Source organism: Carassius gibelio, chromosome B18 (genome assembly GCF_023724105.1).
Source record: "Carassius gibelio isolate Cgi1373 ecotype wild population from Czech Republic chromosome B18, carGib1.2-hapl.c, whole genome shotgun sequence".
NCBI classification, from domain to species: Eukaryota; Metazoa; Chordata; class Actinopteri; order Cypriniformes; family Cyprinidae; genus Carassius; species Carassius gibelio.
Window position 1 is genome coordinate 13,277,262 of NC_068413.1, and position 22,216 is coordinate 13,299,477.

The 22,216-nt window shown below is 37.0% G+C and overlaps 2 protein-coding genes across 3 annotated transcripts in view; one reads left to right on the forward strand and one right to left on the reverse strand.

Annotated features, from left to right (window-relative positions):
- The window catches only part of LOC127977209 (homeobox protein aristaless-like 4), a 539,817-nt gene that overhangs the window by 452,550 nt on the left and 65,051 nt on the right, over window positions 1-22,216 (reverse strand). The window lies entirely within an intron of this gene.
- Window positions 6,675-22,216, forward strand: part of LOC127977214 (tetraspanin-18) — a 52,650-nt gene continuing 37,108 nt past the window's right edge. The window contains exon 1 of the mRNA XM_052581942.1: window positions 6,675-7,089. The gene's annotated coding sequence lies outside the window, so the exon portion shown is untranslated. The remainder of the gene's footprint in view (window positions 7,090-22,216) is intronic.

Genomic DNA, 22,216 nt, shown 5'->3' on the forward strand with positions numbered 1-22,216 from the left:
CTTAGTAAAAGGTGTAGCTTAAACCCCCTCAATTAAAATGATGTGTCCACATATTTTTGGCCATATGGCAGTATGTTTTTTCTTCACGCTCGATTGACTGAAGGCTGAGAGGTCGTTCATTGCAGATGAGCTCAGGAGTGCAGAGTTGAATTGACTGCTAGCAGTAATGAAAAGTGAGATAGCGCTCCTCCACTGACAGCTGTAGCCAGCTGTGCACAACTCTACCAGATGTAGCCATCGGCAATGTTGTTGCTAAGGTAGCATTAAATAGCAAGGTAACATCCTCATATTTTGCTCCCAAAATAAAGACATATCCAAGTGTTCTGCTTAAGTGTTTACAGTAAAAGTGATGAGATGGCGTCCTCTTATTTTATTATTAAAATTAGTAAAATATCATCACATTTAATATGCATGATAATCACCCAAATAATACAGTTTATACATTTATATACTAGTAATAAACGAGTAATAATACATTTATAAGACTTTTCTTTACAAATATAAATAAAAAAAAAATTTATTTTAAATTGGAATAATCTAAAGCTGTCAGTTTGATTTATTTTGTGTTAAATAATTTTTTTGACTTGAATATAACCAGCAAGTTTAGATGTTACCACATGAAACATATATTTTATGTAGCTGACAAAACATTTGTTGTCTATATTTAAAATCGTCTGAAGCCATAAAAAAAGATAAAAATGAAAAGAAAAATGTCTTCTTGCTACCTAAAAGGTGACATTATAAGAATGTTTAATTCCAGGTCAGAAAAGAAAAGTACAGAAAATAACTGGTACTTTTTTATTTATCTTGAGTATCCCTAAATGCAAACTACATTTACAAACTAAATCAGAACGAATTGCTCCTATGCTCATTACATCTGGCAACTGAGCAGTAAACCACATATAAAAGTCTGGAAAGTTCATTTAATTGAACTTGAAATCTATGACGAATGGATTAAAAATAGAAATGCAATGCAAGCATAGAGACGAAGCAAGCAAAATGAATTTGCTCTGACAGAAATAATTGATAGTTGCCTTGCAGTGAATCAGTGGACTTGCCCTGCCATGCTAGTCGTGCCCTACTTTTCTCCCATCACCATCCAGGCAGCCCTTGTGAACTGAACACTGGAGGTATATAGAGGCTTTTTGGCATGCTTGGCCTGTCACAGAGGGTGAAGCAAAACGCAGACATCCGAAAGGGGGGGAGGGGAGGTAACATTGTTAAATGAGATGCTTTTCTTATTCAGTTCCCCTTCACACTGTCCCTCACTGTCCCGTGCCCATCATGGCTCTGTAACTGTCTTCATTGTCTGTCCCCGGCCAGGATGATGTGCGTATCTATCACTTGTCTATCAAAAAGTGCCCTTGTCAGCAACTTACTGCAAAGTGTGAGAATTCGGATGATGAGCTAAAGGCAGGTTCCCGAAAGTGCTGAGATGAGGTATTTGCTCAAAAAGGTGTTCTGTTAGAAGAGCTTTAATTGTAGTATTGAGGATTTAAGTGTTTATTTCGAGAGGAATTTGTGTGCTTTGAATCATGTTTTGCTCTGTCTAACAATCCTTTCCTGTCTTATGAGCTGCTAATGTATCCTAAAGTTAACAAATAAAGATATTTTAATAAATGTCTCAATGTTTTGTTTTGTTTTTTTCCGTACAATAGTCAGTGGGGTCCCGTGTTGTTTTGGACTCCATTTACTTTCATTATGGACAACAACATTATGTTGTGGGTCAGTTTGACCCATTTAGATTTTTGAGTTGTGGGATCTACTGGTGCTCTGTGATGTTCTCACTTAGAAGTTTGCTAAATCTTCTCATTTAGAGTCATGAACACACCTGAAAAGTGTTGCTTTTGTTGTCGATTATGGAACAATTTTATCTGCATATTTCTTTGGTAAAGGTAACTGCACAGCTCTGAAATAAAAAAAAATAAAACATTTGTTTTTTTAAATGTATTTTATTATGAAAGTTTCTCAGCCACCCTCTGGGGGTATTTACATTTATGTATTCGGCAAATGCTGACCCAAAGGAACTTACAATGGTATAAAAGTGTATACTTTTATTAGTTCAGTTCATTGCACTGAAAAAAAAAAAAAACAATAAAACATTTTAAGTAAGTGGCTGCAAACAATTTATTTTCACTACATTAAAAAAAAACAAAAACAATTTCAACCTCTTACCTTGACAAAAAAAAATGTCTCTTACTGTTTTATTTTAAAGCAAACAGAGGAAATGTTTTTGCATGCTTCTTCAGTTTAATTGTTAAAATTAAATAAAGTTTACAAAATTGTTAAAATACTGTTTATAACATTTACCATCTATGAAAAAATGTATGTTTAAACAAATAGTTGTCAAATACATTTTTTTTAAGTGACATATTATCATGCTTGTTTGTTTTTTTGGTTTCGTGTGAAAAGTATTAATGTAATGATTTTTGTTAAATCTTATTTAATATTGAATCCAACTAGGTTCATTTTAATCCCAAACATAACTATCTAATTTTAATATATATATATATATATATATATATATATATATATATATATATATATATATATATATATATATATATATATATATATATATATATATATATATATATAAAAGGATTAAATAATATCCACTATATATTTTTGTTTTCCACATAAGTCATGAAGGTTTATAAAAGATGACAACATTTTTGGCATGAAATATCCCTTTCAAAACTGTAATTAATCTACAACAATTCCTTCCCCTATTTACCCAAAAAAATAAGTTCATTTAAAAAATTCAGTTCAACACCTATCTCTTCATTTTTATTGATGCCTAAAAGATGCTGTACTCCCTGTGTTGAAAATCTGTTCATCGTGATACAAACTGTTAGCAGGCAGTAGTTATAAGTCATAAGTTCCAGTATGCTGAAGTCTATTGTCCTGTGGGTATTCTGCTGTCTGTTCCCTATGGGACTCTCACATCCCAGCGCAGTCAATTATGATGTGTCCGCAGGCTCTGGTCTGCATCCAACTGATATGTAGCCTGGCTCATTCAAACCCACTTTGTCTCAAACTGCCATTACTCACCCAAATAGTGGGCTGCAGACAGTGAGAACAGATTAAATTAATAGCATGAGACGTGTTAGAAGCTTTATTGTCAAATCAGTCTTATCCATCAGTGCTAATAAGCTATGTAGATTTACACCATGTAGATTTTTTTTTGGACTGAAAGTAATGGGAAATAGTGTTTTAAAAAATGTATACTAATTTCACAAATGTATAGGTTTTCATATTCTCCGTTTTACTATCAATTAGTTTGGATTTGGCATAGAGGAACTTTTCCTAGAACTGCAGCATTATCCGTATTCATATACACTGTACACACATAATGCATGTGCCCAAATAATATCCAACAAATCCTATACAAAGAAAATGTATTACTGACTAATTAATAATATGATATTGATAAATATATTATTATTATTATTATTATTACTATTACTAATAATAATCATAAAAATATAATTTTCTAAACCACTTTGATCCCTCCTGCTGTTCTGAACACAGTTGCTTGGTAACAGGTAAACATAAGTACTCAGCTCCAAAAGAAGAGTAGTTATTTGTAGGGCTCTTCAAGCAGCAATCATCAGTGGGCACATCCATCTCAATCAGGTGGGCAAAACTAGCTCTTCTATTAAACAGAGCGTAGGATACAAACATTTGAGAGCATTAGTGGTGTTGTGTAAGAGGCACAATTTAGATGGTCTCATAATAATCATGTTCAAGCAACAGAAAATCTGTATGTTTAATGTCTGTAGCTGTTCCTTGTATATTGATAAATTCTCCCTCCTGCCGCCTTGACAGCTTACAATTGTAGTATACTTTGGTCACCATACACTTTAAAAAAACTATTATAGTAATACACTCCCTTACAGATATTGAATGCTGTTCGCAACCCATTTTACTTCCATAATGTGAAGTATTTCCAAGAAAAAATGTAGGGTGGGACTTCATATCCATCAGGAATTGATTGCAAAAAGTGTAAGAGAACTAACCATAAGTATTTATGTAGGCTTATCTATATATAAATTTTATTATGCACAAAAAATGGGAAAATGCATTCAGAAACTTTTTTTTAATTCCTTACAACTGCAACCTACTGCAAGATTCTTCCTTCTTCAAAGTGCAAGAATTCAAAGAAAAATAAGTGCAAGAGGAACTTGCTCGCTTCTCCTTTATTTCAGAGGAAGAGTGAATATTAAAATTTTGATTAAAGAACTTGAATTTTTTTTATTTGGAATAATGTGGACCAATGAAGACGTCACAGTCCAATAGCATGCAGTAGGAAAATAAAAAAGGTTTTAAGTTGACTCATACTCTTATACAAAAACATACAAGTGTTCTGTCTTGTACTGGCAGAACTGCCAGCTGAAGATGGCACGACAGCTCTCTGAAAAGAAGCCTTAAGAAAATATTCATAAACACTTTGCAAACATTTTGTTGTTGTGTATAAAATCTTTTTTTGTGCTGTAAATCCATTTTTAGGCAGTTTGGGACAACAAAGCATGATGCCTTCATGGTGCTTGTCCTTGTACTCTCTGTGATGGCCCCTGACAGAATGAGGCTGCCTGGAGTGAGAAGAGTATGAAGTATGGGGGTGTGCTAGGGAGGGGGTCTAGTTTCCTGTCATGTCATGCGCATGTTGGACATTGTTTTTTGTTAGAGTGCAATGCAATGGTGTGGCGACAGATGGGATCTTTTAGCTGTGAATAATAATTAAGCATAAAATGCACACAGGTTCAGCTCTTGGTTTGTTCACCTTGAATTCTATTCAAAACAAAAGGAGAAATGTCTAATTATAAACTGGTTGGAGCTTTCAGACACTTGCAATTACAATTATCAATGCAGTCCATATGTTTATTCAAATTAAATCTTCAGTGTTTCGTGAACTGGATCAACTGATTCAATGAAAATATCACACTTTAAGATTCTATTCAATCTTTTCTCATGAACAATTCAAGAACCACTCTAGAGATATCAAGATTTTCAATGTATAATGATTTAATTTTCCAGTTCGTTCCTTTCAACATTACTATTGAATAGGTCATACGGACCACTTCAGTTTATGGTGTTTTTTCCCCTATTTTGGAGCTTGACAGCCCCGGTGCTAATTTACTTCGCTCTTGAAAATGAAGGTTCTTTATTGGATTTGGTGGTTTCATAAAGAACATGTAACCTTTCCATTGCACAAAAGGCTCTTATTAGTGAAAATTCAAAGTAAGATTTTTTTTTTTTTAAGGAACTCTTAAATAATAGTTTCTTTACGATTACAAAAATGGTTAATTTACTCATCTTCATGTTGAGATGAATTGTCCCTTTTTATGGACTGCTGTGTGGTGGAGTGTTTTTTCTTAAGAAAGCACAAACGACCCTGAAGTACCCTTACTTCCCACCCCCACCAGCCATGCTAGACCCCCTCTTTACTTGTGCTGCTCAAATCACGACACCGAGCCAGAGAGCTGACATTTCTATAACATATAGACGACACATGCTCACAAACAAAGAGGTGTCTCTTCACACTCACAGACATCTCTGAGATGGACTGTCACATGTTACAGGTCTAATATAGTTAAACAACACAGACCTTAAGATGCGATCACTTTGAAGAAAGTGTGTGTGTACCAACTCACTGTCGCAATGATTGACTGAAGACTTATAGCGGAGGCTAGAGCTTGTTGTCACTGTTTTTTAAGCAAGTTAATATTTCTCAAGATAGGTTTTTATAAAGTCAGTTTATTTAAAAAAAAAAAAAAAAAAAGAGTTCCCAAAGGGGGACTTCACAGCAATGTCATTGAAGACCCATTTGGGGTTCCCCAAAGAACCTTTCAAGGCCTGTTCACACCAATCATGGATTATAAAGATAATTATAAATCTAATTATATTACCATAAACAGTAATGCACAATGTTTATTATAAGCATTCTGCCGTTTTGTTGTCTGCCGTTTTAAATGATTGGACGTCAATGTTTTTATATGCAAATCATCTGAAAAAAAAATCTGAAAGTAATTACAGCTTTGTAATTCCTCTGTGTTATTGACATCATGTGATGTGGATATTCCTATTCTCATGGAATTAGAATGGTAATGACAACTTTATTATTGTTATCATTAGTTGTTGTCCTCGGTGTGAACAGGCCTTTAAAGTGGCATGAAATAGAAATTTCATAAGAACCAAGACATGCTCTACAATTTTTATTTTTTAAAAATCCATTACCCTCAAATGTTCATCACAATACAGAAGAAAAAAATCGGTTGCAAATTCTGTAACATTGCAGTTTCCATTACAAAGAACTTTTGTGTAATGGAAATTCTAACATTTAAAACAACTTCCCCCTATAACAATATACACCCAGGCATCAAAATATACTTTATATTCGTTCTACCCCCTGTGAGCATTCCCCTAATGCCTCTATGCTGTAGAGGGTTAAGTTATGACCGAGGTTGTGGTCTAGATGTGAATATAGTCCTATGCCACAGGGAATGTCAGTGTCACGACCTTTGTGGGCATGTAGACAATAGGATCGTGACACTTTTCTTATCTGACTCGCCATCTGTGGTGGTGTTGAGGGGGCCAGGGAAGTGAAAACAATTTGACCATTAAATCTCCGCCCACGAGTTGAAAGAGCAAAGCGCTAAATTGGCGTTCAGGGAGGAGTCCGAGAGAATCCCTGAATGTACCAACACTGTTAATATATCATTTCTAACCGCATATCTTTTGATTAACAGCAACAGAACGCGAATAGAGTGAAAGAAGTCAACTGGGCGTTGAAGTTGTAGCAGAGAGTGTCCCTCCCTCCAGACTGAACTGTAGAAAGCGTCTGGTCTGCGCTACCAGCGAGAGGGACGCGAGATTAGGGCAGCAGTTTGGGGTCTCTGGAATTTATTAGCTGACGCTTGAAGCTCGGTGTGTTTTTTTTTTCTGGATTCGGAGCAGATCTACAGGTCCGCCAGTTTTTCAGTCGACATTCATTCACGCAGACCTACGACCATCACACATTTTGCCTAGTTTTCAGCTCTGGAACTCAGGACCGCGAAGACGAGCGCGTGTTGTTTGGATCTTGAGGTGAGATTCTCGGTAAACTAAACTCCGCTGTTGTTTACGTGAATGCAAACTTGTGATAGCTGGTCAGTGAGCTAATTCCTTATCAATTCATTTCATTCAAATCAGCTAGAAAAAAACTGATTGTTTAATTTCGAAACTCTGCCATGTATGGTTATCTCTTAAGTAGGGTAGAACTAAACTGATACACACACACTCAAATATGTTTATTGTTTTGATACATTACAGCGAGATGGTGCGAGGGTTCACACGCTTTTTACGCGTAAATTTTTAGTTTACTGTAGCCTAACAACTGTTTTGAGAAGCTTGACGGCAGAAAGCATTCGGAATAAAAAACAGTCGTTTATGTATTCAGCTAACATTGCGCTTCTTTCATTCCCAGACGAACAGTTTCCTTACGTTACACTCGCTCGTATTTCACCGATGACGGCGCGTGTCACCATCCGGCGCGGTTTCTGTTAAATCTAATTAACGTTAGTTGAAGTAAAGCTCGGGGAAAGTCTGGGTGGGATGAGGAGACATCAAGCTGGCGGTTTTCCCACGGAGTGTGACAGCAGGCGGCGCGTGTTTGTCCAGGAGGTCCCGTCATAACTGTGGTTTATCCCCCAGACTCACAGGTCAGCAGCAGATGGAGGAGGCAGCCCCGCCGACGGGCGTGAGTTCAGTGCCAGTTTAAATCAATCAAACCGAATCTTATTAGACCGCCGGCCATCAGTGTGTGAAAGAGATACTATCTATCTATCTATCTATCTATCTATCTATCTATCTATCTATCTATCTATCTATCTATCTATCTATCTATCTATCTATCTATCTATCAGTTTAGCAGCTCAGATCTAATCATTTAACCCCTGGCATTCCCGAAACAATGGTCCACCATTAGACATGGATTATGTTGGTTTTCCTGAAAACTAAAACCATGTATGAGTTATCTTTGGCCATATTCCAGAAGCAACAAAAACATTGCCGGGTTAGGTTAATGTATCCTGTTTAATATTTCTGAAATCTGCTAATCTTCGTACGCACTTAACCAGCAATGTTAATTGTTAGCCTGCTATGCCTTCAGAAGATTGTTTTCCCAGCCTACATGATCTTCACAGCCTGTCAAACTACATCAAATAGTGTGGTATATGGTAACTAGGTCTGCCTTGCCATCAAATCTTATCTAATCAGGTGTTACTGAGAAGGACTGGCAAACCTTTCAGTTGTGTTGTTGTTCTTGAAACAGAGTAATTTGTGAAGTCTCTCTTTGAGACAGAGGGTATTATTTCAAACAAAGCCATGCCATACAAGTGGTTATTGAAAGATTTGGAAGTACACGGGCCATAAATCTTACATTCCAACTGTCTAACTTCATGCGTGCTGTAACTTTATATCCATTAGAGGGTTTTGGTGAATATGTCCACCTACAGTATTTCTGGACCTTGTTTTTATAGTCTGACATAAAGGTTTGCTGCACTTGTTCCACAAAGCGGACTCCGACCAGTTTTCAATTAGTCGGGCACTTGTGCGTGAAGATATTGGCTCTGAGGGATCCATTAATGCCGGTCTCTGGTGGCTGTGTAGTTTAGCTAAATGCTGATGTCAGAAGCACTCAAAGACTTCACTCGCACAGCTCAACACGGGCTCAGAGGTAAGACTAAAGCCTTAACCTTTACATTCCTCCGAGCTATTGCAAGGTATTTCAAGAAGAACCAACAAAATCCCATGGCAGTTTGTAACTGTATAATGTTTTGGTGAATTGGGCAAGTTCATATAAATCATTCTACAATCTGCTTATGGAACAGTTATGTTTGAGGGTGGGGTTATGGTGGACCTTCATGTTTTTGTTTTTAAAAATTATATGTTTTTAAATGATTTACATTGTAAAATGTGGATATCAGAGGCGTATAAATTATAGTGTTTGGTCTAATCTACAAATATATTAATAATGACAATTATTTATTTAGGATTAATTTCTACTTTAGATTAACCGTCGGTATTGTTTTTATTGGTTGGTAATTATCCATTGAAAATTCTTTTTACAAACATGAAAATTAACCGATTGATTATTTGGAGGTGTATTAAACTAACCTAAGAACTGAGGCAGTGGACTGATGTGTTATGGAAGAGGGACTCTGTGTTGTTCTGCTCGAGCAGACACAGAATCGTTCAGACACTAAAGCATTGAGCTACTGGAAATGAATCTATGGTTCTTCGTGGTGGGAAGTCCCTGTTGAGAGCAAGAGGCCCGTCTCCGGGCTGTAATATTAATATCAGTTGACATGGCGGCAAATGAACTAGTTGTCAGGGCTGGTTTGATCTCCACTGCAGTTCCCAGATCTCTAATCGGTGAAGGTGATTCATTCCACCCTGAGCTCTTATCCAGCCTCCAGTGAAATGCCCTTATTGACAGTAGAGCGAAGGCCCTGGGAGAAAAGGAGGTCAAGTCATCACTTTCTTCCAAGTTTCAAGCATCAGAGCTACACGAGCTGGCAGTCTGTAGTCTGCAGAGGATCTGGAATGAGATAGAGTATCTATTGCCTTGAAAAGAAAATTGCTTTTCCCCCCATTTGCTGGAGGACTATCATCTAATGCGTGTGACATGGGGCGCTTCACCCGGTAATGGGTTTTGGGCCCTCGTTGCCTCTGAGACATATGAAATTTGCAAAGGAGCTGTGTAGATTAATTACCATGAAGAATTTGTGTTCTTTGGTCATAGATTCTTCAAAAATTAAACGGCTTGTGAAGTTTGACCTGCTGCTGTAGAGCTTAAATTGTGAATGCATAGATCTTTTTTATGCTAGATGCCTTTGTCCTTGAAGGCTTTGAGAAACTTTAGAGGATGCAGCTGAGGGCTCCAAAGTTCATTCAAGAGAGGGATGTCCACTGACCCTGGTAAATAACAGGGCCTCTTTATCAAGAGGAAACAGACTGCTTGTTTGTGTTAGGCATAATGCTTATCTATTATTCAGGCAATTTCCTTCAATATTAGTGTGCAAGGGATATAATGAGGTGAAAGTATGCATATAACAAGCTGTGCTCTATGTACTGATAGCTGAGTGTCTCATTATTTAATCTTTACCCTCAAGGAAATGCAGATTTTAGATGTATTACGAACTTGATTTTTGCCACACTCCATTTTGAAGTGTAGGTTTCTTATGTTGGTGCGTCCATTCAAAATGTTATTTTCCTAAATATCTGCATTTTAGTTACAGATAGAAATCTTGCATTAAGCAGGAGGAGAATAACAGAGGTCTCCTTAAGCTGTCTGTTATATTCAGTGATTAAGGTGACTTTCATTTGAAGAGTCTATTTAATGAATAGTTGAAGCAGTAGACACTAGCTGTGTTTCCACTATCTAGTTTAAACCGGGCGTGCTAGTGCGTGCCAGGGCCAGTCACGTTTCTACTGTCAGATCATGCCTCGTCGGGGCTTCCTCGGGGCCAAAGGCCAGGGTTTTTTGGCCAACGAAAACCTTGGGCCAAAGTGGGCCAGCTTTGGGTTGAGGAGGGGTTATAAACAAAAGGTGGAGTTTCTCCGCGTCTAGAGAGCTCAGTGCTGCGGATCATTTCAGAAAGATAACAGCTTTAACACCGGTATTAAAGACTTTTTAAAATAAGTTGAGCTCAAAAGTCACTCTTAGTTAGCAGCAAGTTTTTGAAATAACTCGATTAGATGTGGATTATAATCACTAAAGAAGGCAGAAATATTTATAAGCGATGTAAAAGACTAAGCACGCTAAAAATTAACATTACCATAGTAAACATGGTAAATATGACCGCTTGAAGAAATCAGACGTCAGCTTCTTATTCTCTATCACAATCGTGTATTTATTTAGTTACTTATATTATCTGTCATAAGCCTCGTCTCGAGAGTTTAGCTCACGTTGCCTATCATAAAATAATATAATAATGTTTTTTTGTTCGGGAGCTTTTATAAAAATAGAGATATTATCATTCATTCTAAATGTGACATAGGCTACTGTGGCTACAAATAAACAGAAACGGACTCGACTGAATAAGCAGGCTATTTTCATAAGCGTTAAAAATAAATAAATAAAATAGAAATAAGTGCATTTATGTGTGATTAATTTTGAGTCCTGATAAATGTAACAAACGGCCGCTGTTATCATGTTCGTTTTGTGATCGCGCATGTTCCAGTGACTTTTTAGTTTTCAGATGACTTCTCTTTGTTGGTGAAATGAAAAGGTTGCATGACGTTGTTCTGAGAGGCGTGTAAAGGGCGTGTTTTAGTGACGTGCAGCGGATCTTCAGGCCCTGACTGTGCGCTATTCTGGCCTCGGTGCTACTGGCCCGAGACTATGAGCCCCGCCCGGCCCGCTTTAAGCCCTGGCTCGCACTGGCCCGACAGTGGAAATGTGGCTTGATTTTTTCTTTGAGAAGAATACAGTGAGTCTTTTTCAAGCTTGCAAAGAATAACTTACACTTGCTTGCTGTTAATGCCTCCTGGCAATTCAGTAAAAAGCCAATTAATTTAATTTTAATAAGATGGATTATGGGATGCCATTTCGGTGCCTAGGTCTATATAAAGTGCATACTATCTATAGAATAGCTAGGCTATATAGGCTATCACAATTGAGACAGATAATCTTCCATTTTTACTAGTATTTGGTACTGACTGCTGAAAACCAGCCTGGTCTTGTTTATAAGTATATATATATATATATATATATATATATATATAACATTCACAGGTATATATATTACATCGCGAGCGTCAGTTGAGCCTGAGAAGCACGTTCTGTCGTTGCCCATGTTAATGGATCATTCATGCTGCCGCTGATCCAGAAAAAGTGCAACACAGTCTTTTCAACCACACATCATTATTTCTGTGTTACAGACATTTAATTCTTATTCTCTCGAATCTCTCCACAGTAGCGATCAAAAAGAAAGTATCTTAAGATGTGTATGTATTGTAACACTTATCCTCTTCCGCCACGAGCAGTGTTGCCAACTTATTTCAATGGAAAGTAGCTAAACCCTGCCTGAAAAGTTGCTAAATTTCACCAGATGACGTCATACGCGAATTAGCATATTAATGACGTTAAGTGTGTCATATTGTCTTGCCTCTCTGTACTCACATACTGCATTTTAATGCAGCCAAGTTCTCAATAAAACTGTTTTTATTATGATATTTTAATGTTTCTGTAGTCAGACAACAAAATAAATATTATAATGACTAAAACGTGGTCCATTAAGACTACATGACCAGCTCTCAAAGATATTAATCAGCACTAAAATCCTATTCACGACATTGTCTAATGAAATCAAATACACATACGATTAAGACAGTTGGTTGTGCTGTGATTTCGGCTATACTTGCATGTAAAGTAGAGTTAGAAGCAACAGAATATATATTTTTTTAACTGAAGTGATTAGACTCAGCCTTAGTCTCAACGCCCACGGACCGTTGGCTAAAAGTTTGATGCATATGGGACACAAATGGGTAAACACTTCAGGAATGTTGAAGTCGTTAACGGATTGGTTGGATTCTAAAGGATTTCCACAATATGTGTGTCACATTCTTTAATGTTCCGTCTGGAAACCAAAATACCTTGGTGTCAAACCCCCTCACGAAAGTAGAAAGCCTGCGTGTTTACATCTATGACGAACAGCGCTCATCAGGATCAACTAAACGCTGGATTTTCAAAAGTATGTGAAATATTTAAAGTTTGCAGCATAGAATCTATAAAATACGTCCGAAAGTTCTACACAGGTCTGTTATTGTGGCGACATTTCCCCGCCGCAAAATGTGACGATGAACGAAACTGGCCTTATGGGCAGGATTTGGCCAATGAAGTCTGAAATAAATTCCAGACCTTCAGTAAGTAAAGCTCCTCTCTGCACTCACTGAACAGAGAAGATCGAACACATAGTTGTTTCTCCCTGCCTAGGCTCACATTATAGTAAAGGTCTGTTTCTCCCTTTGACACATTAAACTCCTCACTACTCCTGAGTGAGGCATATTTGTGTGCTTCTGATCTTTCTCTTTTTTTCTTTCTCATTCCTGTAGAAGTTTATTCCCCAGATTTTTCCCTGTACTCCCCACTTCTGTTTCCCCCCTCCTCTGGGTTTTTGGTTTTGGTAACAGTTCTGCGGTCGCTCCTGTGTATTCAAGTGCACATAGCAAACTCAAAAGCCATTATTCTACAGGCAGACATTCCTTTGCGGAAAGCGTTTGGTAGGTTTTAGTCACTTTCTGTGTTTAGTGGTGTTAAGATGTTCACTACTGTTCTGTGCTCTTTTGAGATGATCAAAAAATACATTGTTCTGTCACTGAATGCCGCCCACACATAATACAAGCACATTACCATGCATTCACACAAACACACACTTACAGCAGAATGAATTGAGCACAGCTGGCTTAGGTCCATTAGCTTTGCGTGTTTAAGGTCTTTGCTCTCTGATACAATATTAATGAAAAAGGCTGTTCTGTTTAGGATCAAGTCTTGAATTCTGGACATTGTGCTGATGACCTATAATTTATATAACTGAAGTTGAATGAAGCTTATGGGTACAGTGTTTTCCTGTTTGAAGATGGTGTTTTAATAGAACTTGCATGGCACTTTGAACACTAAGAACTAAAACTGAACAGTTTTTTTCCTCAGTGTGCTGAGATAAGCTGTTCTTACAATACAAACATGATGAAAATTACATTATGAACCATTTGGACATAAAGGGGTTATGTGTTGTTTTCCCCTAGATTTTATCACCATTATGCACATTTATGCATTTTGCATTAGTGCATCACGTTAATATGCTTCTGCAGAGTCAAGATGTTTTTGCATTAGAACTTATTCATGTTTTTATTCATTTTGTCTGTAATTTCACAACATTAGGCTGGTGTAAAAAAAGAAAAAGAGTAATACAGACCCACAATGTGAAATGCTAAGTACATTTTATACACATTCATATGTTTGGACACACCAAGTCATTGTTTCTTATTACTATTTTCCACATTTTAGACTGATAGTCAAAACTACACTACATTTCAGAAGACAGTAAACAGAAAAACAAAAGACAGTAATATTGTGAATATATAATGGTTTCTATTTTAATATATTTTGAAATGTAATTTATTCCTTTGACGGCAAAGCTGAAATTTCAGCAGCCATTACTCCAGTCTCCAGTGTCACATGATCCTTCAGAAATCATTCTAATATGCTGATATTTCTTATTATTATCACAGTTTAGAACAGTTGTGCTGCTTAATATTTTTTGTGACTTTTCGATGACTAGAACTTCCAAAAAGTTCAAAACAGCATTTAATTGAAAAAGACAATCTTATGTAACATTATGCATGTCTTAACTGTCACTTTTGATAATGGAATCGATCCCTATTGAATAACATTTCAAAAAATAAAAACTTTAAAACCCAAACCCTTAAAGGAGCTGGATGTAAGATTGTGACTCTACTTAAGCATGAATATATATATATATATATATATATATATATATATATTAAACATAAAAATAGATTATATGTTTGCAGATATTTAAGAAACATGCTAAGTTAACATACTTGTTTATCCAAAAAGCAATTCTACAGTCAATTATGCTCCTTTGAAAATGGGTTTTCCGGGCTGAATGTCTTTGTTTTCGTTTGAGAAAGCCGCCCGCTGCCAGTTTACCCAATTGTATTTCGGCACTCCGGGTTGTCAGTTGGCGGAAAACGCTCTGTTTATGTGTATGTCCCCTTTAAATGAAAATGAGCTGGTGCTCCTACCTCCCTTCCATTGTTGCCAAGTCTGCGGTTTTCCCATGGAATTGGGCTACTTTACACATATTGCCGCGTGTTGCTTTTCATGTCAGCGGGAGGGTTTTGTTGTGAAAACCTAGCAACCCTACTCCCTTCTCAGAAGAGTGCGGAGCTTCAAGAGCTCATTCTCGCGACACACCGATGTTACGTGACCGTGTTACTGACCTCCCACATTGCTTCACGCAATTTTTAACTACCACATACGTATTCACGACCATTCTGGTAGGACGTGAAGGCAGCATTAGCGAAAACTGTAATAGTAGTTTTAGCAAAATTAGCCTTAGAGTGAGCCAAGAAGCTCTTTTTTTTTTAAACAAAATATGATGCGTGATGCTTACTTCGTCTTTAGTCCGGATGTTTGTGCACAAAGCGTTGGTATCGATCCCTCTTTCAGAAGGAATCTTTGCACAACTCCAGCGCTGAACGGATCCTCGTTTGTGATGCATTCAAGTCTGGTGTAAAATGTTACCACATAGGACTTTTTCTGGGGGGGTTTTACGGGACATTTCTTTGGAAAATGAAAGTTAACCACCTTGTCTTTAGCGGTCTATGATGACTCCTATGTTCGTTGGTGCATCCCAACACACAACACTTTTAATGGCTCTGTGGTGCTGACATTGTACCTCCAGCAGCTACAGCAAGAGAACAGTAATGATGGACCGCAGCTTCTCACTCAGGGCTATCTATATGCTAATAGGGCATAGAGCATCGCAAATGGGTGTGACTTTCACAGACTATGTCGTTGTAGTCTGGAACTGCTCGTGTGGAGAGACTGTTTATGATTTTTTTGATTTATAAAACAATGAGTGAGTGGATTTTAGCATTATAGGCTGGTTGTTTTTTCGAATTTGGATTGCATTCCTAGTTCAACCACTCTGTCAATCCTACATATAGCACCTTTACACAGATGTGTAATATTGGAATTATTTATTGACCAAACAATGTTAAACTGGATTTCAACTCCATATACTCTGGACATTCTCTTAACTAACTTCATGAAGTGCATTCTTAAACAGTATTTAAGGGGTTCACACATATGCTGGAGACTTTTTTAATGCTTTTCCTTCATTTTCACTCAATAGTTTTATATATAACTATATTTAAGCTTATCTTTTAGGTATTTAAGCTTATCTTCTAAGCTTATATTTAAGGTTTTCAAATTCTGAGAAAAAAACTTTTGACTGGTAGTGTCTACATGATAATTTCTGTCAGCTAGATTAAGAACCACAGTGCTTTCAGTTAAAGTGACAAAACCACAACTGAGCTGACAAAAACATTTGTATGTCAGTGTTCACGTCAGGTACAATTCATGTCCGATTCTCCATAACATTTCCCCAGTCTCCTCATAATTTATTTGACAACTTCCTCCTACAAGTCTGCCACATCAGATGCCACTATATGCCTGGAGTTTAATAGCAGATTAAGTTGACATGTTCTATACTTTTTAGTTTTACTCCTCATGATTTTTTTATGAGATGCTATAAATGTTTCAGCCAGGCTTCTTTACCCATGTGTGGCTTTCAGCAGATTTGTTGGGTCACTAAAGTTAAAACCATCTTGTGGCTTTTAGGGCCACGTTGCGAAGCCCCAGGCATCATTCTGCAAGACAGCAATTGTCAGTCAGCTTTCTCAATTCAATGCAGGGCCATGAAGAAAACTGCCTTCTTTAATCATTAGATAACGTGATCACAGGAAGATGGTGTATTGTCATACTGTGTGGTCATCAATGAGGAAACTACTGTACACGCTTCTTCATTTCTCCATTCAAGCTGCTGAGGAAATATTTAGGGCAGTGATATCATTCCCCTCTGATTAGGCTGGAGAATGGACGAAATAGACCATGAAGTCTAATCTCTTCCTTTTCTAATCTTTCCTCGTATTTGGAAACTGCCCGAGGAAAAGACTGAGTACCCTTCAAAGGTAGTAAATGCTTTGTGTGAGCATCATTTGCATGTTACTGATTATTTTAACATAAATTGAATGTGCCAGCTTGAGTTTTTGTCGATGGAGAGAACAGGATCACTCAAGACTGAAGGTTACAAGGTGCTTATTCTGATTTGGTGCCACATTTTTTGGGCTATGATTGGCAACTTAAATCCTCGTGCAGGTCAAAGAAGGAGAGCTTCAGGAAATGATAAACCTGGGCTTGTGTCCCAATAATTAGTCACATGTTCTTTTGCCAGCTAGTGTCCACATTACGCTGACTTAATTACAACCACCTGCTTGAGACGGTAAGACTGAAAATATCAGACCCAGCAGTTGAGGCAAGTCTCCAGCTGTTTGCTCTTTCAGGATAATCTTATGATTGGCAAGTTGTAATGTTTTTCTTGGGTCCTGAGAGACCATGGCATCTGAGATTGTGTAAATCATCCAAAAAAGGATATTTCAGTACTGCACTTCTTTGCCTGCCAGAGTAGAATATGTGATGCGCCCTCAGCAGTACACAGACCCAAAACAGTCCAATAAAACTCCATTAACATAGAACAATAGACATGGAACTTACTGGCTTCATTGTTTGCCTAACATTTAGAAAAATGAACAGGAAAGAAACAGAGATTTAATAATTGGGAAAGTAAATGATTTCGGTTTGCTGAATGCTAAATGCTTTTTTTGTGTGGAAAAATGTGCGTCATCCATCATTAGTCTTGAAGAAATGTCCATTTGTTTAGTTTGCGAAAACGTTTTTCTTTATTAAACTGAAAAGAAATGTTTTTCCACTCATATTGACTTTCTTTTTCACTCCATGCCACAACATTTTATTCAATTCATAGAATGGTAACTCTCTAGTATAGTTACTATAGTAACTAGTTGCTTATTAACATGCCTATTATATTGGCTGTTTTTTTGTGTTTATAAAGCACATATTCTGCATGACCATATTCTACATCCCCGATCTTACCCAATGCCTAAATATAACTACTGACATGAGATGAGACATAGAATTAACTTTATTTATTTCCATAGTGTTCCATATTAGCGCCTTATAACCATTTTGACCTTGTATGACCTTAAAGTCCCCATGAAATCAAAATTTAAAAGGAATATGTTAGCCTAAAGATTATCTATAAGCTAGTTTTCTCGAAAATAATGATAGTAAAATTTGTTTACAAGATATGTCACGAGTAGGTTGTGCAAAAGAAAGCGCATGACGAAGGAGTATAATCAAAGAGATCACAGACAACTAAACTAAAATAGATCTTACATGTGACAATATTAGCATTCAAAACTTATAGTCTCTCAAATCACTCTGCACTTAAGCTTCTTTTCAAACTTTCTGTGCAATCAAATGCTCTCTAGAATCTTCAGTGGACCTTTAATGATGGAACGCAGCGATCAGAAATCATATAACTATTCATTTATTTATTTATTGATTGACTGATTGATTGATTGATTTCAGTTGGTGATATGCCCCATGATACGTCATTAGTCACGTCATCAAGTCATTATTTACTCATATCTTTGTCACACCACACTGATCAAAGCTTAATTTTATAGTTTGAGGTTGATAGAATGATAAAGACCCTTTTCAGTTTTGTCCCGTAAGCTCTTAAATATTGTGCTGAATAACTTACCTGGCCTTTGAAGTTTGAATAGATTTTGTGTTTTTTTAAATACCTTATAAAATGTGATTTGAAGCATTAAAGCACAGTTGACCCAAAAATTTATGCCTGCTCAACCTCATTTTAAAGACTATCCTTCTGTGATGTGTCTGGCAGGCCATATTTGAGAGCTACATCAGAAGTCAAGTTTTTCATTTGAATATTTTTGATTTGAAGTATTCTGTAGAGTTGTATGCACCACTTTTGATACAGTTCATTTTCCTTCTGTCATTGAATTTCTTCCACATCCCAAAGGTTTGATATTTGCATTAATCGTATGTTTTATACAAAGTGCATAATTATGTGAAATTTGGTGAATAGGCTAGAAAGATTTGTTGTTCTTTTTTGCCTTTTTCCCACCAAGCTCCATGAGAAGTGTCAGTCAGCAGAACGCAGTCCAAAAAGAGATCTAAACTGAGTCAAAATGAGTCAGATAATCTGTGTGGCCCTGTTTACGCTTGTTTTGGAGAGCAGAAACTGAATTTCGAGAATTGGCTGGAGGCTTTCAGAAGCAATTGAAGACATATGGAACAAGCATCGGCCTACAAGATCAGTTGTAAACTGCAAGTTTTACCTTTCATCAAATGAACAGCTGCAGCAGTGAACCACCTAGAGTTATGCTACAGTAGAAATCAGATTAAAAGGAAATCCATGTGTTGTTTTGCATATTAAAAAACAGACAAAAATAAGATTGTGCATTAATTGACTATGTATGCTGCTGGAATTTCAGCTTTTTTAACCTGTTTTATCCAGATTAAGTTTAATTAATTTGACAATGGTCCAAATACCCTTCCAGACAATTATTTACTTCTTCCTTATTTTCCATTTACATATGCTATTTCCTTAAAAAAGCACAGATTTGCAGCATGTGTGTTGTGATACAGCAACCCTCTACGGACACCTTGGCAATTGAATCGCCATTGGCTAGTAAATGTTTTAGTTTACTTGCCAGACAATTACACACACACACACATATATAAAAATAAACGTTTGTAAAATGGCACAGTTTTTTTTAAATATCTGAAAGTACACTCTTTACATCAGTCAGTAAATCTTTTTCAATTTTAAATTTTTTTTCTGTAAAAAAGAAAAAAAAATAAATGGGGAAAAAATTACACAAATATGCCTACTGATAAGATAATAATGATACGAATTCTAATAGTAGGAACTATAAAATGAATACTAATACTAATGAATATTAATCAGGTTTTGAGCGTTCGCTCAAACTGATATGCTAAAGTCAAAGCAGGGATTGAGATAGCAGCCAATGAGATTTTGCATTAGCTTTGTGCATTAGCTCCGCCCACTACCGGAGAACCCGGCAGTTCCTAAAAGCTGAAGAAGTCCAAGGGAGCGCTGTTATTTTCACAGGAAAATGCATCAAAAAATATTGTTTACATGCAGCGTGTTAATTCTATCTCTCTCTCGCTGACGGCGAGTCGTGAGCCTTCACACTAGAGTTTACGGTACGTCAAATACAGGTGCATTGAGCATCCATTTCAGATGAACTGAAAAACAGTACAAATCACTTGATGGAGAGTGAAACTCTGAAGTGCTCAGTCAGAGTGTTCGGCGAGTGAAAATATGTATGTGCTAAACTTATACTTATACACTGGCGAGTAAAATCTTAGAATGTATTAGCCATTGGCTAATATTAGACATCATTTAATTGCCCAGAGTGAAGATTTAGTCACATATGCAAGTGATTTACTCGCAATGTAGAGGGTTGTACAGTACATGTGAGCCTGAGATGTCCTCTTAACTTTCTGAGCACATTCATTTGGTGTCCCACTGCTGTTCCATCATCTTCTGTGGTGGAAACCAATTGGCTTGTGTTCCTATTGAGACCTCTTTTTTGGATGCCCTCCAAATGATCTTATGTTCCATAGTTTCTCTGACTCCTCCTCATGTGCCATAAATCATTGTGATGTAATCTTTCACACTGCCATTCCCACAGCTGGTGAGCTGAAATGCTTGTTCATCTAGAGAGCATTGTGTAGTGACCAGTTAACCTCAGGTTTTACATCCCAGAGCAGAAATGACCGGAATGACCTCTCGTATTCCTCTGATACATATACACTGTCTTTATTTCTGAAATTTCCATTTATTCCGCCTGGGGTCTTTAAGGTTATGGTTTTTGCAGTGTTTATCCAGATGAATAAGACTGAACAGATTTTGAGAATCTTAAAAAGCCTCTCAGAATGTTTATGTCTGGTATTTGCATTTACATTTGGACCTGAAGATTATATCTGATTTATATCTGAGTATTTGTGTTTGTGTAGAGCGTGATCCCTCATGACGTCTCAGCACTTGCGCACCCATGACTAGGGGGAGGAATGTTTCTAAAAGTGCTGAGAGATTTTTACGAGACCTTACTGTGGAAAAATGTCTGGTGTTTTTGCCACCTACCCCTCCCGGATAGTCTCCTCCTGAGATCCTGTAAAAAGCAGGATATCTACCCTAGGATGTCTTGTTCTTTACTTCCTGAGGGTAATGGGTTTTTGGGAAATTGCAAAGCTGGAACATTTTATGAACTGATTATAGGAAAAATACAAGCTTTATTGATGTCTAAAGGACCCCAGTGAATCCCATTTTCCCCTTAATTCATCATCTTGTATCAAAGGCTTTGCTTTGAACTGCTAAGAATGTCCGTTTCTGTTAAATTAAGCAAAACTTATGTTTAATTAATGTCTTAATTTTGAAACACCATATATAAAAATGTAAATGCTAACAATTAGTGCTGTCAAATGAATAATCCGGATTAATGGGATCCAGAAAATACATTTTTGTTTACATAATATATGTAAGTGTACTCTGTATATTTATTATGGATATATAAATACACACCCATTGTAGGGCTGTGCGATTAATCTAAATCTTCATAAAATCATGATCTGAACATGCGCAATTTCTAAATCCCTTTATACCATTATTTTCCGCGGCCCCGACCTCGCACAGAATGCTATCAGAACCAATCAGAATGCAGCGCGCCTAAATGGAGTGCAAGAACATAACAGACTGTGCATATGCCTACGTAACTCCAGGTTCACAGACTTTGGGCCCTGTCATACACCCGACGCAATGCGATGCAAGTGGCAGCACAAGTGTCTTTGCTAATTTCAGTCTGGCACCATTCACATTATCCCGTCCAGCGCCATGTCATTAAATTAGCAAATGTATTTGTGCTCATTTTTGCGCCCATGGGCGTGCTGGTCTAAAAAAGAGGTTTGTTCAGGCGCATTGCTGGAAATAGACTACGCCATAGACCAGCTCAAACCTGGTCTAAAGTCTGATGCAATGTTTTTTCTTTGTTATTGAAAAAGTGTGTTAGCGCGTACACGCTGCTTATTAAACACAGGGACGCACAGCAGCACAACATGCCAAATATTTAACATTTAAGGATTGCAATGCATAAGAATTTTTGTAGGCTTATTATATATATATATATATATATATATATATATATATATATTTATGTTATATGTATATTAGGGCTGAAACGATGCCTCGAGTAACTCGAGTAACTCCATTACAAAAAATTATCGAGGCAAATTCCTCTGCCTCGAAGCCTCTTTTAATTTATTTTAAATCTCACGTCAGGTTCTTTTCTTTTAAAATGTGACACAACGCGTTTACATCACCCACAAAGCAGAAGGAGCCACAAGAGCTGCGTCTGTTTTGATTTGAGGGCGCGGGCAAACGTAAAGAGAACGTCGTGGTGTGTGTCCATTGCAAGATAGAGCTGGCATACCACAACTAGGGCCCTATGA